Source organism: Enoplosus armatus, chromosome 1 (assembly GCF_043641665.1).
Source record: "Enoplosus armatus isolate fEnoArm2 chromosome 1, fEnoArm2.hap1, whole genome shotgun sequence".
Lineage (NCBI taxonomy): Eukaryota > Metazoa > Chordata > Actinopteri > Centrarchiformes > Enoplosidae > Enoplosus > Enoplosus armatus.
Window position 1 is genome coordinate 27,963,240 of NC_092180.1, and position 18,984 is coordinate 27,982,223.

Consider the following 18,984-nt stretch of genomic DNA (forward strand, 5'->3'; position numbering starts at 1 on the left):
TCTGATGTCTCGTCTTCGTTAGTTGACGCTTTTAGCTCGGCTGTAGCCTTCTCTGCACAGTGCGTATTGAGCCGTAAATGACAATATCAGGCAAGCTCTTCAGTCAGCTGCATTGGATCCTTTACACCCAAACCCTTAAAGCCAGGACAACTGGTCTCCAAAATCCGCAGCAGCAAAGGGCAGGAGACAGTGAGGGAAGGAGCAAGGCGGAAATCAGACCACGAGTTTCAGGTATGACATGGCATAAGCCATCGAGAACGCCGAAATGAGAAAGTGGAGGACTGCAACGGCATGCACGCAGTCAGTCGGTTGATGTTATCTTGCAGGTTTGTTTTAGGAAGTTGCACCGCTGAAACAGTGTGTGCAAGCACACCAGATCACTTGTCCTCAGTCTGCTTTATTGTTGCTGCAGACGAGTCGTGGAATAATTGGCGGCTGCAAGCCGAAAGGCCAGATCCATTCTTTCCTTCTTTCCTACTTCTCCCTCCGCTCCACTTGTGCATCGAAGAGTGCATACAAGACATCGCTTACTTGCAGCAAGAGTTTGAGTGATCACCACCAGGTCCGGCGGCAGCTTTGAGATCAGCCACAGAAATCAAACTCACGCACGATAGCCAAATGATATTGGAAAATGCCAAATCTCTAGACCACGGCGTGTGTAACAAAGAAGTCAATGTAAAGAAGTTTCCATCAAGATCGATTGCATGGGAGTTCTCATCAAAATGAACTTTTTAGCTTAGCGAGCACTCCGTCTGTGTCACTGCCATGTGACATTCGAATCCTTTGGTATTCCTGCCTCAGATTACAGGGATTCTGGGTACTAAAGCGGCTCTCAGAGAATTGCCCCTCTCTCGGCAGCTGCCATTTTAGCCGCCAAGGTGTGAAGTCGCCATATGCACCTGTAAGGTGTCAAGGTCTCTCTTGTTTATTGTAACCACGCGCGCACGGGAAAAGCCCCCCCCCCCCCCCGTCCTTGCCCGGTGAAATGCATGCGAGGTGCTCCGATCTCCCGACGGCACGACAGAGCATCAGATGGAACGCATGAGCTGCGAGATGAGGTGGATCTCTGTCTGCCTGACAGGTAACATCCAACCTGTTTTCTCCTCTGTCTCGGAGACATTTGTGTCTGCCTCACGGCATTACTGTCAAGTTAATCTATGATGGAACCACTCTAACTTCCCTTCCCAGTGTTAGCCTGATGGCTGTGTTCACAGACAGCGTGTTCAACAGGCCCATTTGTAAACCTGCTCGAATTCCAGGGTTGCAAAACAGTTTAGGCTACAAATCAAGGATATTTTTCACAGATTGTGGGGGGGGGGGGGGGGGGTAGAAAAGGTTAGCATGAGGTTTGCGTGTGCAGATGGATGAAAACTGACGTAAATATTGAAATATTGCATATTTAGTAAGTAATCGAATGAAGAATCCGTGGAAATGACCAACAGCGGCTGATATCTGAACTCTGAACTGAGCCGGAGCGTATGAGCGCTCAAAACATCCGTAGGTGGTTGTTACAACTGGAGATGTGACTTGGGTGTACAAAGTGCAGGGGTGACGACTTGGATCAATAGCACGAGCACTGAGCGCACAGTGTGTCTTCATCAGACCACACGCAGACCTCGCGCACACCCGCAGCAATCAGAGTGCTGCCTTCGCTATCTGACGGGGAGCACCCACCAGGGAAATGAGGCACCATGTGCATGAGTGTGTTGTGCACGTGTGTGTGCGTCTGTGTGTGTGTGTGTGTGTGAGGGAGAGAAAGACCTCAGAGCCCTAGGGATAGTGTGTCACATAAGCTCCATCACAAGGCCGCTTTATTGGGCCTGGCATGGGTCAGACCCCTACTGTCATCTTCAAATATGCCCGCCACCTGCTCACACACGCAGCTACACACATGAACATGCGCGCACATACGCGCTCACACACACACACACACCCTCATGTGTGCGCGCTCACCATATACACACAAACACACACACACACACACACATGCTCATGCATACACAAACCAGCACACATGGCTTGCAAAAGAATTCATCTGGTGTTTTCTGGTAATTGCAACAAAAACACCAAATCTGGACGTGTCACGTTCATTTCCCAGGACCCCAGAGTGGAGGGCTAATTTCAAACAGCCTCCCCCTCTCACACACGCAGACCTCTGTCCCCCCCCCCCCCCCCCCCCCCCCCCCATCCCACCCGCCCTTCTTCTTTTTTTTCATCCTCTCATCTAGAGGAAAAAAGAAAAAGAAAAGGCAGTCTTTTATACACCGGCAAAGTTTTTTGCGACGGCTATGTTTGCTTAAGAGAGGCAAAAAAAAAAACTGACTGAAATTCTTTATTCGTCTACCCGGAAAAGTGCTCATGTCACTCTGCCTTCAGATTCCACATGTCTAAGATATACGCCCAGGCCTCCGTGCCAGGGACTCTGCCGCCAATATTATAAATTAGCAATGCAATAAGATTTGCAACGCTGCCACAATCAGCCTTGAATGCGTAAGCAAATCAGCCACTTTCTCCCCTCTTTTCCAACTAATGCCAACCACAATCATTTCAGTACAATGTAGATTTAGCAGTGTCTGATAACGGAGGCATGCTTTATATATAATGTACATATAATCCGCTTTTGTATATACAGCATGAGCCGTTTTTGTCTTACTTTATGATCTGCTCATAGTTGTTTTTTGGGGGGGTTTTATACGTATGTGAATGCATTAATTCTGCACCCCCATACACCTGGCACGCTGACCCCTCCATTACCACACAATTAGCCCAAGTGCATAAAAGCGGGAGTGTGTATGTGTTGTTTTTGTTTTGTTTTTTTCCCCCTCTCTCAAGCGCACTAGTATGGTTGTGTGCATGACCGTGTGAATCGGTGTGCGCACGTGTCTGTGTGTTCTGTGTGATAGTGTGTGCCTGTCTGTGTGTGTGTGTGTGTGTGTGTGTGTGTTCCCTGATGGAGATAAGTCTGAGTGGTTAGGAGGGAACAGATGTCAGCTGGTGTCGGCTGCCAGGAAGACTGAACAAAGCCAATCACGGTACCTTCCTGTCCAAAACGCATGGCAGAGGGAGACCTGCATCTAACAACAATTTGTGGCATTAACTCTGAGCACGCCACCTCCCACCTCACACACACACACACACGCACACGCACACACCACCACCGTCATCCTGTTTGGAATAAACCCGGTAAACGACTGGTGGAGATATGAAAGACTGCAGGGGGAACTAACAAAATGGCGTCTGTAATATGATCTGCCCTTGTTGCTACAGTAGCTTAATCATTCATAAGCCTGTACAATGAAAGGACTGGCAGGCATTACTGAGTCTCTACCAGGGTCCTTTGTTCGTCTTCAAAAATGATTCCTAACTGTTTTTCTTTGCAACGCATCATTCATTAAATTAGACGTGTGATTGTCGCAAATTGCGTGTTGCTGTTTTTTTGGGTTTTTTTTTTCCCCCCTCTGCAGCCGTATAAGCTCATCAATAAAAACCAAAAAAACAACAACACTTAAATGTTAACTGACTCATTGCTTCAAATAACTAATGTTCCTTCTCTTTCCTCTCCCTCCAGCTTCCCCTCTGTCTCTCTTCCAACCTCGAACGCAGCGTTATCAGCGGCGGGTGCCCGCGTGCGCTTCGGGTAAAAGTGTAAAAGCCAATTCGGGAGGAGACGAAACGCGCACATCGCTGTTCTTTTGGGAGAGGGGAGTGAGTCACGCAGAAGAGCATATTCGGCATGTGTCATCAACAAGAGGGAGTAGTAGCAGGGAGAGGAAGGCTAACACACACACATATGCACGCATACAGAAACGAAAATAAAGTATAAATTACAATTATGGGAATGTAAAGGACATATATCAGAAATGTTTAATGTAATTATGTGTCCCAACAAAGCCTCGAATCTGCACACGTTGATTAGAACCTCTCTTAACTCTGATAAGACCGATTTCAAGAGGCCCTGCGAAGCCACAAATTCCTTTTTCTCTCCAGCCAGAGTTTAATCTCAGGGACGGCGAGAGCCTCTGTCTTGAGGAGGAGTTCACAGAGGTGATTGGCAAGACCAAAACCGGCTGAGCCGACGCCAAAGACAAGCGACAAGGGTTTGCATCTGATCCAGTCCGGCGTGTTTGACCAGACTTGAATAAAAAAAGTCCCCCATCGATGCAGAAGCGGTTGAAACTAGAAAGAAGAGAAGCGGCGAAGGAGACACACTTTGAGGCGACAGAGTTGGCATCCAAATGTGTGTGTGTGTGTGTGTGTGTGTGCAGTAGTCGCCTTGACTGACAGATCTTTAGAGACTGTTACAAATCTGTTGACCTTTGACCTCCCCACTGAGTTGTAAAAACCACACTCCATTTCCCTTAAGACTTTAACAGCCTGCACAAGTGGTGTGCGTGTGTGCGTGTGTGCGTGTGTGTTTGCCTCTGCCTACGTGTGTTTGTGTGTGTGTGTGTGTGTGTGTGCGGTGTAACCCTGAGGTTAAAGAGTAATCTGCAGCCAATTAAGCGCTTCACTAGGAGGGCCCTGCTTCCATGAATGAGAGGAATGCTCTACGAGCTTAAGAGGGAGGGACTTGACTCAGTGCTTTGGAAGCCGTATATGTGCATGTGTGTGGGTGTGTGTGTGTGTGTGTGTGTGTGTGTGTGTGTGGTAGCTGTGTGTCACGGTTGCGACGTTTACAGGGCCGGTTTGCGAGCTGGCAACAATTAGGTGTCAGGGAGCTAATGTAAGCATTTAAAAGTTCACCACATACAGCAGACTGGTATTGAACCAGGCAGAGAGCTTGAAAGGCCTGACCTAAAATGTGCCACCTACTGAGCCAATCACAGACTCCCAAACCTCTAAAGAACAGGTGTGGAGGGTAAAAGTTTACTATAACACTGGCGTGCATCGCAGCGTTTGTTTCCCCCCTGATATTTAGGTGTTGGCCCAAAAAAATCAAAAGAAAAAACTATAAAGTCAGTGATAAGAAAACATAGGTGACATAAAGTAAAAAAAAAAGAAAATTAAAAAATGTAGTTGACATGCAGCTTTTAAACAGTATGCACAACTGCAAACTTGGTGGTCTTAACAATACCATTCAGGATGGCTCCGTGCTATTCAGCTGAAACTGAAGCAGCTTAAATGGAATCGCATCCCAGTACGCGACCGACAAAACTGACGAAGGGGGAGGGGGAAGCCAGCTCTTTCGCGCAAACCCCCCCCCCCAAAAAATCGCACAAGTCAGAAGTGGAGCAATCACGATTGTAACAATGAGAAACTCTACAAACAGCATAACTGTGACAGTTTAGACGTATGTTCACTTGAACTCAAGCTGAGCTGTTTGTGTCTCACCAGCAGCACAGATACGGTCTTTTCCGTCTTTTATTACATGAAAATGAAAAGAAAGAAAAAAAAGTAGATGGAGGAATGGTAAAAGCAAGAGGGCAAGGAGGTGATGTCCATCCTGCTCTCCTTCTCCCATCTCCTTTGCACCCCCCCCCCCCTGCACCTCCTCCCAGCAGCCCCTGCCATCCATCAGTGGGTGAGCAGAGAGGATCGAGGCCCAGAGTAATGAGCCGTGAGCCCCCTTACACGTGTTGACGCGCCGCTAAATAAGATCCATTTACCTAGGCTACCGCCACCGCGGCCCGCCGCCGACTGGAGGAGAACGTGCCCCCCCACCCCCCCACCCCCAGACACGCCTCAAACCACACCAGTCGTGCACGCTGGCTGTTTCTTTGCGTGAGCGTACTTCCGTTCCTCTCTGGTTAGAAGTATCTATCTGTAAATCTGCCCGTGTGTGTGTGCGCGTCTCGGTGAAAGAATATCTACGTGTTTGCGCGCATCAGTGTGTAACAGTGATCATCGTGTGTGAGTGTGTGTGAGTGTGTGTGTGTGTGTGTGTGTGTGTGTGTGTGTGTGTGCGTGCGCCTGTGGGCAGGGAGGATGGCGTGGCGATCCAGTTACTCAAGACAGACAGAGGCAATCGTTCTCCAGTTACAGAGTTTTCTCCGAGACTTGAGGGCATCACTGTCAAGTGTCGAGGCCATCAGGGAAGTCTCGCTTTAGACGATTACACTCAATCCGATTTGTGTGTGTGTGTGTGTGTGTGTGTGTGTGTGTGTGTAATGGGGGGGGTGTTCCGTAATGTGACCTCCACTGCTCTAGATGGGCTCACGCTGAGGGTTAGTTATGTCCTTTATGAATGGTTTTGTGGATTTTAGTTTTCGAGAAATTGTCTACAAAGAAAAAACAAAACAAACAAAAAAAAAAGATGCTGCAGCTGCCCTTCAGTTCCAACTCGGATTACAGCCAATAGGAACAGAAACTGAAGTCCAAAATAATAAGGGCCTGGTGAAGTGAAGTCATTATGTGAAATCTAACACGTCAAAGTATCTATCCCCTTAAAACCTTCAACCAGAAATAGAAGTGCAACAAGACAACGGCAACAAAAAAACAACAAGGCAGGAACTCTCCACACTCCAAGAGTTTTAAGGTACAGTGTATGTAGAAATGTATGTACGTGTGTGTCGAGAGAGGCTGGGGGGTGGGGGTGGTGGTGGGGGTTGTCGGCAGAAAAATGTCACTTTCTTTCAAAGAGGCTATTTCCTCCTGGTTTGTCTGCCCGTCCACTGTCTTACCACTTTCACAGAAGCCTAACTGACTAATGATGCATTTAGAGGTGGCATTAAGGCCCCAGGGAGGGGGGGTTGGGGGGGTGGAGGGTCCTACTCAGCCCCTCTGTGAAAACTGGGAGCAAACACTGCTTGTACAGAGCATCGTCACGTAACACATGAGGAGAGCGGTGAGGGATGGTGAGGGATGGGGGGGGGGCGTTTGCAAGTCATAAAAATAGGTGCAGAAAAAAAAAGAAAAAAGAAAAAGAAAAGAAAAGAAAAGTGAGACAAACGAGAAGAGCCACGGGAAAAAGACGAAAACAGGCAGAAAAAGAGAGTGAGCTTCAGTAGCGCTGTTGGGGTGAAAGAGAATGCCACTAATAATGAGATGTCTATTTTACCCACCAGCTCTCTGTCTCGCTCGCTGCTACGCCTGTTTTCCTCTGGCCCCCATTATCAGTGCACTTGAACCCGGGGATAACAATGAGTTCACAGAGATTGAGAAGTGCCTAGGCCTTAATTGTATGTATTTAGTCACGCAAACAGAGGCAATGGCCTGAGAACGCCTAGTTAGCCAATGACATCATTTAGCCACACAGCCACTTTAACTCAATGGGGCTGCTGTGGCGTACAGCCACTCTACCCTGCGCCTGCCTAGCATCGCTCTATGTCTGCCGACCAGCCTTTCCACCGGGGAAAGATTCCCTAAAAATGATGAAAAATGACTCTCTTCAAGGTCATTTCATCTGTGGCCTTAGTGTTTTTTGTTTGGACTTAAGTCTGGTCTTCTAGAAACCAGGCTTTACGCGGTTTTTGCACATTGAATCTATAGCAAAAGGTAACCTCTCCGTTTGTTTTGCTCAAACGCAGAAAAGGTAATGTTCTAACGCTCTTCGTTGGGCTTCAGCCGTTTCCACTATGGATGAATCTGGCCGTTATCTCTTTGATTCATCGATTGCACTGCTCAGTCAAACTGCTTTGAAACATGTCAGAATGCTGTGAAAAAGGGCCCACATTCAAGTTGCCTGTTTCGTCCCGCCGGCAATATTAAATGTATAATAGCATGAAACAGGGAAAATCTGCAAAGTCTCCACGAGCGAGCAAATGTTGATAAATCGTCATTTTTTGCGATCATCAACACGAACTTTATCAACTCATCAATTTATCAACAAATACTTTCAGCAGTTTTGAGTCAAAGTAGATTTTCTTCAGACTTTTAATAATTAATTTAGTTTTATTTTATCTGTGCTTGTGTGTTAGGATGACAGAGTGTGTGTTTGTGTGTGTGTGTGTGTGTGTGCGTGTGCGTGTGTGTGTGTGTGTGTGTGTGTTCGTGTGTGTCTGTTTGTTTGCATGCATACTTTTGTCGATCAATGGTGGTTGCTGGCAGCCACAAAGATGATGATGGCACCGAGATGTTAGTGTGCCTCACTTGCTCGGCACAAAGAAGGGTATGTGTGTGTGTGTGTGTGTGTGTGCGTGTGTGTGTTTGTGTGTGTGTGTGTGTGCAGAAAGGAGGGGTGCTTCTCAAGCAGGGATGTCAGCACTTGAAAAATCAATCACCATCTGGGCTCATTTCATACAAAGGACAGAGGGAGAGGAGGATAACTCACAAACACACACACACACACACACACACACACTTTTGCATCTTTCATTTCATGCTGTACAGCAGCGAGGTGCCCCTCTTGTCTCCTGCCTTTCTGTTTTAAGTGAACACTTCACTCCTCGCCTGGATCCTGCTGGTAGAAAAGCGCACGGTGCAATTCGCCTCCTCTGCCCCGCACCTCCACCTGGCCATTTCCAAAATCAGAGGTCGTGGTGTTTTGTCAAAGGGGGGGAGGGGGAGGGAGAGAGCGCTCGCCGGCCACACCGGGGCCTATCTAAGCCGTTAGGCCTGTGCTATGTGAACACGCTGCATCGGGGCTGGTGTGCAAGGTCACCCAAAGCAAACAGGGATAAGAGGAAAGAAAAGCAAAGATTCATCTGCTCGAGTTGGCGCCCGCAGGTCAATGGGTTTACCTCCCATTCACCGCGGCACAGTCCTCATTCACAGATGCTGCTTTAACATCCTTTCAAACCCTGTTTTCTACTTCACATAAGGCACTTTTATACGGGAAAAGTGAATGTTTTATGCAAACACACACATTTTATTTTTTTTTTTTTTAAGCACACACAAAAAGCGTTGAAAGTGTCTGTGTGTGTGTGTGTGTGTGTGTGTGTGTGTGTGTGTGTGTGTGTGTGTGACATGATTTTTGCTGCGGTGCTGCCTCCTTTCAGTTGCACAGCTGTGTGAGAAATACCAGTGGCAGAGGCTGCTGAGGCAGCAAAAGCATTTAATACTCGACAAACAGTTATCTAAACCCATGTCCAATAGCTAGACACCACTGTAATGTGACCTACATACTAAGTGAATAAGAGGTTTTTTTTGTATGTCAGTCGGGGTGCGGTGGGGGGTACAGGGCACAGGGCGGGGGTTTAGGAGGGGAACTCATTCAAATGTCTGTGATAAAATGGCAAAGTATTCCTTTTCGCGCCCCCCCCCCCACTTCGCTTCCACTCTTTTTCTTCCTCTACAGCAAAAAAAAAAAAGAGAAAGTACAATAAAGTACTAAAGTAACAGAACATATTGTGCCCTGCGAGGCATTGAACTCTCGCTCTCCTTTGTTCGTTTTTTACCCTCAGAGAGAGAAAGAGGACTTTCTCCCTCTTTTTCTTTTTTCTTTTTTTTCCAGAGGAATTAATGAAATGACAAGTGGAGGGAGGCGCCATGCGCCATTTTTCTTTTTTTTTTTTTCATGAATATACAAGAAGTTAAAGCATCTGTCTCGGGGACGTGGCAGATGATAAAGCCACCAAAACTCGGGACGGAATGGTGTCTTCCTCCCGTTCCACATGAACCTCTTCTCACTTCTTTTCATTCCAAATAGTTTTGAGGTGGTCTCAGTTAATGGTATATGGCGACATGAATAAATAAATGCCCCCTCTTTTTAAACGCTCTCATTTGTGTTTTGATCATGTAGCACTTAATGGCTGCATGGTTTTGAGTTCCGTCCTGTTTGTGATGCCGCACCTTGAGAAGGGCACTGTTTCGGATAGCTGCGGAGCACAGAATTAAAAGCCCATTACGCATCATTTTCGGCAGGAATGGACGGACTCGCGTCGTAACAATTTTTGATGGGTTTGGTCCCAGTCTCGGCCTAAAAACTGATGAATGAATAAATGCATGCATGCACGCACTCTCACACACACACACACACTCACAAGTACACAGTCAATCTGCCTGGCCACATCGACAGAGCAGGTGTCCTTAGTAATGCACCAGCGCGCACTTGGATCTCTGCATCTCGGAACAGAGGGGGGAAAAGAGGGGAGGAGGGGGGGAGGCAAAGGAAGAAATAAAGGACAGTTAGAGGAAAGAGAGGGAACAAGTGTCAGTGGTGGTATGTTTATGTGCATGTTTGCTAGCTGCAAAGAAATGTGGAGGGATTATGAGGATCCGTCACCAAACTGGAGGTAACCCAAAGCATGTGGAACTTGTTTGAATGCACCTCGTGTCTTCGCTCGATGAAGCGCGGACTCCTACGCTCGTTATTTCGGGGATGATCAAAAACATCGAGGCGATGTATTTTTGGTGTCCATATAAGAAATATTTACCAGGCCGCAAGCCCGCCGGAGGAGAAACTGAGCAGAAAGACATGTACTTAGTAGAAACACCATGCCTTTCCCACCCCCCCCCCCCCCCCCCGCTGAGTCGCAGCTATATGGTGCATAAATAACCATTATGAATCATGCTGTTTGGTCTCACCCTGCCGTTTCTCAAACAAGGTCCAGTTTCCATTTAGCCACAACGGTGGCGAGCGAGCCTCTTGCAACTGCACCATTTTGAAAAAAAAAAAAAACCCATAACAAAACAAGTTACGCGTTCATCCCGTGCTTTCATTTGCTAAAACGTGCTTCATCCAGTTTGGGGCGAACACGTTTTCCAGGCGCTTGGTGTTTATATATTCCGACTCGCCCTGCCTAATAGGCTCGCATCCAGTCTGAACCTACACGAGGCCAGAGAGCCAGCCGACGACAAAACAGCTCGGATGAAAAGACAAACTGCTGCCCAAATCAGACCATTAGTTTGCACAAAAGCGGCAGTCGGAGGGGTTAGCCATCTATTATCATAACGAAGAAAGACTCTGACATGACAATTCTTTCAGTGTAAAAGTTTGCCTAGGTCAAATGCGATGAAATGAGGCTGGGGGGGAAATCCAATATGCCAATTAAGAGCGCTCAATCATACCACAGATGCATGCCCGTAGAGGCTCGCCGTCTTTCCCCTTTAGCATCAGCTCGGCGGCAATGTCTTGGGCGGTTCACTCACATCAGCTTCTGCGGCCTAAGAGATTGCCCTACACAAACTTTATCCCGTGGCAAATCTATCCTTAGACCGCGCATTTTTAAAACCGTGTAGCAGAAATCAAGCCTCCATTCAGGGAATCTCCTTTGTAGAACTTTAAATACATCCCAATGTGTCCATCAACAAAGGCCTCCACCCTTCCTCCTCGCTCTCTGTGACACTTTAAGTTTAGGATTGTTCGACAGGCCTGTGGGTGGGTTTTTTCATTCTTCCCCCGTCCCCCTTTATTTTGCTCCTTCTTTAGAGCATTAGGGCGACCAGCCATTGAACTACAACCGCTACTATAAAAATTCATCAGGATTAAAATGACCTCACACACAAAATTAAAGTTCCCCAATGTACACAATAAGGGCCTGTATCTTTTTTAAGACATTCTCGGCTTCCTTGGGAACAGGATTGTTTCCTGACAAAGTGGTCTCTACTCAACAATGAGCACCTTTCAGACACACACAGGGACTGCCTTTAGAGCTGTGGAGAGAGACGGATTTCACATATCAATCAAAAGAGGGAGGGGGAGGAAAAAGGGCCCTCGTCTGGCGAGAGTGGTCCTTCAGGAACCATGAACAGATTCGAATGAAGTATATGCTTTTCTCTCTTACCGCCACTATTCATAATAACAGAGGACACAGGAGTAGTGGAGAGGGAGGGGAGTCCTCTTAACACCTTTTTTTTTTTTTTTTTTTAGACTTGTCTTCCCTTATATGGGCACTGAAGCATGGTTCCTCAGCCTGGCCCTGAAATAATAAGACTGTAGTGGATGGCCAGATTGTACAACATTGAAAAAAAAGTTGCTTTGTGAAGAGGCCAAGAGGGCCCACGGTATTCAGTCTGTGTGCAAGCTTTCATGTTCTTGAGTTTGTACATGCTTGTATGTGTGCCTGTCTGTGTGTGTGTGTGTGTGTGTGTGTGTGGGGGGGGTGTTCATTCCATTACACCTGCGCGATGGCATAATGAGCCCATGAGTGTGTGCACTGGGCCACAGCCACCCACTGCGCCAGTCATGCACACCACTGCCGCTAATCATGTTGAAAATGAATAAGGTGTCAGAGTAGGTAATTCACAGCTGTATTAAAGCAGCTCAGCCCAGATATAAGGTACATAAAACAAATTAAATTACATATAATATTCCATCATGGAACATTTTTGACAGCTGTATTAATGGGCGGGCCTTAAAGGTCTTCTTATTAGGTCACCGGCTGCATGTTTCCCCCTTCTACGCTTTGCTTTTTGAGCCCGGGGTATTCAGATCATCTCCAGCTCCCGGCTCATCGGAACACAGAGAGAGAGAGAGAGAGAGAGTGAGAGAGAGAGAGAGAGAGAGAGAAAGAGGACTGGCTAAAACCTACGGAGGCCGTTTAGGGTCCAGTTTGCATGAGGATGGTGGGACGTGAGTTGCATCAGAAGACAGATCAGACCTCAAACCATGACGATCCAAATCATAATCGGGAGGCTATTCCACACCTGCAACAATAAGAAAGCTATACCTTGTTCAAATAAATATTTCTATGGCTACCCTCACATATTACAGATGTTATATATACTACACAAAGGACAACCATCTGTAGGCTATTCAACTCCTCCAAACAATTATGAAGTTGTATGTTTAAAAAAAAATATGTATATATATATATATATATATATATATGATATATATTTTATTTTATATATATATTCCTCCAGATGAACATTTTAATACTAGGAGCTGTGGTTTATTTTTCCACAAATTGTGCCAATTTCTCCATGATGGATTGTCTAACACATGGGAGATTACCCCACACTTGTTCATTGCCTCGTGAATTACATCACTTCTTATTCAACTTAGACCTCGGTCTGACATTAAAGTGGATCTCAGTGTAATTGGGAAAAAAAAATATATATAAATATATATTAGTATTCAATGCATGTATGTGTGGCACATGTGTGCTATTTTTAAATAGGGATGCTGTGAAAGTGTGGAATTGGGGACAAGGCAGCCTTGCACCGGGCCGTGACACAGACTTATGTTAAACCTAATTAGATCAAGATAATAGCTTTAGGGCCCCAGTGATCAATGCTAGAGGTCTGTGGAGATGAACTTTCCTTAAGTTTCATGCTGCACGCTGGTTGTACTCAATTCTTTTTTTTCAGACCCACCCGCACACACATAAGAGGGGTTTCACAGCATTGTGTTATATGACGGCATTATCTTAAGAGTATGCGTCTGTTTCACTGGTTTGCCATTCCAGTGTTGGCAGTGAATGAGCTTAGATTGGTATATATATGGTCAGTGTCGGCATACTTCAGCCAAAAATTCCATTCCTTAATATTGGAAATTAAGGTGAGTCCTCCAAGCCTCTCCCATAATGCAGTGCACCCGCAAATAGACACTTGCCGATTTTGAGCTGCTTTCCGTCGGCAACCTTATGGTGGAGTCTAGTCTGCAGCTTACAGACTCCTCAGATCACTCTCGCTGAAGACAAAGAGGATTCCTTTTGCTTCCATTACTATCTAATGTAATTTGTGTAATGTAATATTTCAACACATCTCTGTCTGCCGACACGCCAGCTAGCTAGCTCGTGATTAGTCTTGATATCGGATGCTTTGGGAATCCCTGCATGTACTGGTTGTGGTCGTGTACCGGTTATTAACTCTCAAAGCTTCCTCCGCCTGCCTACTTCCTCCAATACCCCAACTCAGCAAGAGGTGCAGAGGAGGCCATTCGAGAGACGAAGCTGTAAAAATAAAGATGCTGGCCGACCAACCAACGGTAGCTGACGTTTGCGTGTATTGTGTTTGTGTTTTGCGCACTGTAATTACCCTCGGACAAGCTCCGGTTTAGAACCAACATTCTTGGCCTTTTGAAACTCCCCCACCCATTTAATTCCATAACTGTCAACTGTTCAGGCTTGTATGCAGTCACTGGAGCCCTGTATAGTTGTGTCAAGACACACAAGAAACATTGTGTTTGAATGCACAAAGCTGCTACACCCTTGGGTCAGGGTCTGGGTTTTTGTTTTTTTGTTTTTTTTTCTGAGAAAATCAGATGATGCCAAATGGTCTTTTTGATCCTCTGCCATTATGCAATTTTGTAGGATTGATATACCAGAATTTAAACCCTTTAAACTAAATTGATTCTAATGTGACATTTTGATCAAATGTCCCATGGTCTGAAGGCAGTTTCAGAGGCTCTTTTTTATTTTTGATGAGATTACACCTGCAGGGGAACTTAATAAACTAATACTAGGAAATGTTCACTACGAAAACAGTCAGTTTTAAGTCCAGTATTGACAGAAACAAGGGCTGCTAACCTCAGGGTTATGTCTCTGTTTTTTGCCAACAATGTAGGTCTGTTGGTCTCATTGGGCTGGGAAGGCCAGATATCCAGAAGGCGCTTCACAAAGAGCCAGTCGGGTTGCTTTGGGTGTCGGGTCAGGTTGCCTCTGGACACTTCCTTGTGGAGGTATTCCAGGTACATCCATATTGGAAGAGACCCCAAGAATTGCATATTCCTATCTGGCCTGGGAAACACTACAGGTCCCCTCAAGGAGATCTGAATGATGTGTCCAGGGATTACGACAACAAGGCCTGTTGCCATCAGACTAGAAAAACCTTTGGAGAACGGATGGATGGATGAAAGTATTGGCGAGAAACTGGCTACCAGCGCCTCTAAAATGATAATCTATGTTGGCCTTTACAAACACACTTTAGTTTAACCCCAGTGCACAATGTGTGCCGTGATCCTGTAGATGCAGTAGTTGCTTCGTAGCTAAGCCCTTTGCTCGCCACCACTCGGTCCCCATCTCGCGCAACATAAAGGATTACGTAAACACTACTCTTTGCCAGAGGTCAGCTTGATTCACAACCTGCTGGTCAGTGGGTCAGCTTGTCTTTTCAGTGGCCTGTCGCCATGACGAGTGTTTGACTTTGATTGATACCGCTCTTTTGAAAACGTGAGTGGTTCCGTAGTTGCGGCCGCTGAGGAACTCATCATATTGGAAGTGGACGACACAGACTGAATGATTTGCTAAATGCCCAATCTCACCCACAGATGTATCTGTCTATCAGTAAAAGCTGTCTAGACAAAGGTGTACTGGGTGATATAATGACCCCCTGAAACCTTATAACGAATTAAGGTTTAAACATCATTTAAGATACAATCTCCCTGAAAGGAGAAGGCATCCCTCTGCTTGGTGTTGAACGGTGGGGTGTTAAGCTTTCCTTGGCGACATCTATCTCTTGCCACCACCTTGAGGGCATCTTTTAAGCAAAGGAATTTAGCCATTATGTGGCATTAACCTCATTAGAAAACACTCTTTAGCTGCTCCAAGATAAAATTGATTTACAGATGCCATTTCCACCACTGCTCTCGATCAATGGTTAAACTATCCCTTTTATGGCCCTGTGCACACTCTCTGCTCTTTTCTCAAGTTTTCTTTAACTGCTCTTTAATTTCACCCCCCCAACCCCCCACCCCTCCGCTCTTGTCCTTGTGCAAGGTATGTAGTCAGAGTGGAAGAGGGCTTTTCTCTGTTCCCCCATGGTCAAATATGGGGCCGATTACATTTTCTGAGAGCGGATAAACATGATACAGCAACACAGGCAGATTCCGCGAACCAATTAAGCACAAAGTCTTTCCTGGGTGTGAGAGTTTCACTGTGGTCAGCTAAATTTGCAAGGGTGGTCCTAATTGAGATTATAACGTCACAAAACGTGTTAAGATATAACCTCAGTGTGTTTTTCTTTCCACTCTTACCAAGATTGCTGTAGTTATTCACAATTTAGGAATGTGATGGGCCTAAGCAGCTGCAGATGCATGGCCATGTTTAGAAAACAGACGTTGAGGGAGGTTCGTGGTTATTATGGCCTGGATCTTGTAGGAATACTGGGGTTAGATTGGTGTCTAGGTTGTCATTATGGAAAAGTTTATGCTTTAAGCGCACATTTCTGCTGCGAAGGGTCTCTCAGTCAAAACGATGACAAAAGACGTAGGCCGATGACATCGTGAAGTCGCGTGGGATCATGGGAAGGGGTTGTCTTCATTGTTAAACAACCACCATCTGACGTGAAATCATGTTTCACGGAGGAGGACATTTTATTTATATGTTTACGTTTATTATTATTCATTCTACGGGTCGACTACCCATAAAGCTACTGTAGCTAACGTTACGTGGAGTTCAACACGCTCATCACATTTTCAGTATGATGGTTTTGACCACAGATGACAGCAGTGGGCTACTCTACAATTGAATTCGCCACATAACGGAAGCCACAGTAGCTGCATGGTTAGTCGACATCTTGCTTCCCATCAGATGAGTCGACTACCCATGCGCACACCTTAGTTAGCTGCAGTTGTAGAGTTATAATGTTACCATACACATTAGCTTGGTGGCTGGTATGAGCCACTTGTCATAGTAGCACATACTAGACAGCTAGTTGTTGAAATATCATATCGATAAATAATGTTAATGAAAAAAGTATGCCGCGTTACCGTTAGTCCATTTCTAAGCAAAACCCGGCTGAAGAATATTGAGATATGCAGTTGAAAGCTTCAGAGAAAAGGCTAGTAAGTGGACTTTGAGTTTAAGGTGACTACTCAAGGGAGTTTTTTGTCAAAGATTGGGGGCTTTGGAGGCAGAGCATGCCACAAAGGCCCGTTCGGAGCGAGCAGGGGCCACTTCCACATGAAGTTGATGGGTAAGACTGTGTACAGCTAAACCAAGCAGAAAATCCACAATCCATGTCTGTGTGGCCAGCTGTGAGCATACGCCCGCCCACCTCTGACAGCTCAGGTTTATGTGGACGTTTAAGCAAAACCCGCAACGCTGTATTTCTTTGCCAAATCAATACGACCACCATTTCAGCTCTCCTTCCTCCCGTCCCTCCCTCCCTCCGCCTTGCGCTCGCCCCATTCTCATCCCCCTTGTCTGGGAGAATTGATCCGCACGGATGGAATGATATCAACTGACGGATAGAGTGATACGCCCCGCTCCCTCCTTCATACCCTCCTTTCACCGCACTTTTGACACGTAAATAAAATATGTGGCCTTTTTGTTTCGATTCCCCCACTGCGTTAGTTTTGAGAAAGGAATATGGTGCACGGGGCTCGCACGGGGCTGTTGGTAGACAAGAGGGAGCTGAGAGTCGGCTGGATGCCATCACTCAGTGTTCACAGGCGCCCTACAAAATCCCCTGAACTTTCCGACATACGCATTTGTTAGAGTGACGCAGTCAGATTCCAAAGAATGGCATTAGAAAATAATGTGAGTGCTAAATTATTCAGGCTTTCTTTCTTTTTTTTTTTTTTTTTCTTTTTGCCATAATGCTTCACTTTACAACCACACATGGCTGCACACACACGAACACAGACACATATATGCAGTATGTCCTCCCACTCGTCTGAATTGTGGCAGATCCATTTAGTGTCAGCGTCCAAATTTGGCGAAGGAAAGGATGAGGGAAGGTGGTGCGAGAGGAGGAAGAGCTCACCAACTCTGCCGTGCTAAACCAGCATCGCAGTCAACCCCCACTTTAATATCAACAGAAATAAATCACTGCCGCGGCTACCGTGCATTAGGCCCTGCTATTAACAGATGAATGCAACATGTTCATCCGCACCTCGGCTAGATATTCCTGATATGATGGCAAAGGCATTTCCACAGCCGGACAAGAAATAGCTGCTAGGTGAACTAACCTCGCGTCCTCGGAGCATGCCAGGGCAATCGGGCCCGGGTCACACAGGCCTGCAGGGTTTCCACTTCGGTCTGTCGGACAGACAACACTATAGAGAAGACCCTAACTTCTCCTCACGCCTTCCTTTTCCCCCCTCCCTGCATCTGAAGCCCTCAAACATAGGTCAAGTCACACACACACACACACACACAGACACACACACACACACGCATACCTATGTTACATAACCTAGGCCACAGCTTCTGGTCTGGACACTGGAGACAAAAGAGATAGGAGACTTAAAGATAGACAGAGTAACCCTACGACAACGGATAACTGATTAACGGATTAAATAGGAATTATCTGTTGGTATGCCCATGCATGCATCCACATACGATGGACGTCCCAGCCAACTGCTGCGTGTGTGTGCGTATGTGCATGTGTCATTATCATGATCATCCTCATCATCATAGTGATCATCATCACCCCACACAGATTGCATCATAGTGTGGGTAACTGCAACCTGCTGCACAGGCTCACCTCATCCCTTCCTCCCTTCCTTCCTTCCTTCCTTCCTTCCTCCTCCACTTGAGTTCCACCCATTCATGCAAGGCCGCATTAATAAATACCTGAAAACCACATTGAGTCCACGGTCATTACCCCGACCTCCCCCCCCCCCCCCCCTCCCTCACTTCCTCTTCCCTGAAAGCCCTGAGTCACCTCAGACAGTGGGTGGGGGGTGGTTTCTTAGACAGCGTGACAGCGTGCTTAGCCCCGTTAAGCCAGCCTCAGCCTCAGCTCTGCTTCTGGTCGGCACTGATCAGGGAGCCCTGGGAGAGAGAGACAGACAGAGACAGTGAGAGAGAGAGAGAGAGAGAGAGAGAGAGAAGATAAGGAAAGTGCTGAGTTCACTGCCACCACTGCTCCCCTTCCCTCCCTCCACTTCCCTCTCTCTCTCTCTCTCTCTCTCTCTCTGCTTCGAGCATCCCCTCCTCGGGAAGGGGGTTCCCCCCCACCCCACCCCCCTGGAAAGAGGAGGGGAAGGTGAATCGACTGCTGCGCTGCTGACTGCGCCGCAATAACCTCTGAATACCTCCAGCTCTCTGTTCCTTCTCCTCCTCCCCCTGTTCGTCCACCGGTTTTCCTTCATGCACTACAAAGCATTCCATCAACTTTTTTAGGGTATATGTTTTTTTGTCTTTTTACATATTCTATATGTGTCCCCAATAACAATAGGCTACTATGAAATGAAAGAACCAAACATCCAAAGACCCCAATTGTGAAATGATTGATAATACTTAGTATAAACAGGAAAAGTCTGAGTGATATTTT

At 46.5% G+C, this 18,984-nt stretch overlaps 1 protein-coding gene across 1 annotated transcript in view; it reads right to left on the reverse strand.

Annotated features, from left to right (window-relative positions):
- The window catches only part of znf536 (zinc finger protein 536), a 122,310-nt gene extending 103,829 nt beyond the window's left edge, over positions 1–18,481 (reverse strand). Inside the window, exon 1 of the mRNA XM_070906749.1 lies at positions 18,373–18,481. The gene's annotated coding sequence lies outside the window, so the exon portion shown is untranslated. The remainder of the gene's footprint in view (positions 1–18,372) is intronic.
- Between the last annotated feature and the right edge of the window lie 503 nt (positions 18,482–18,984).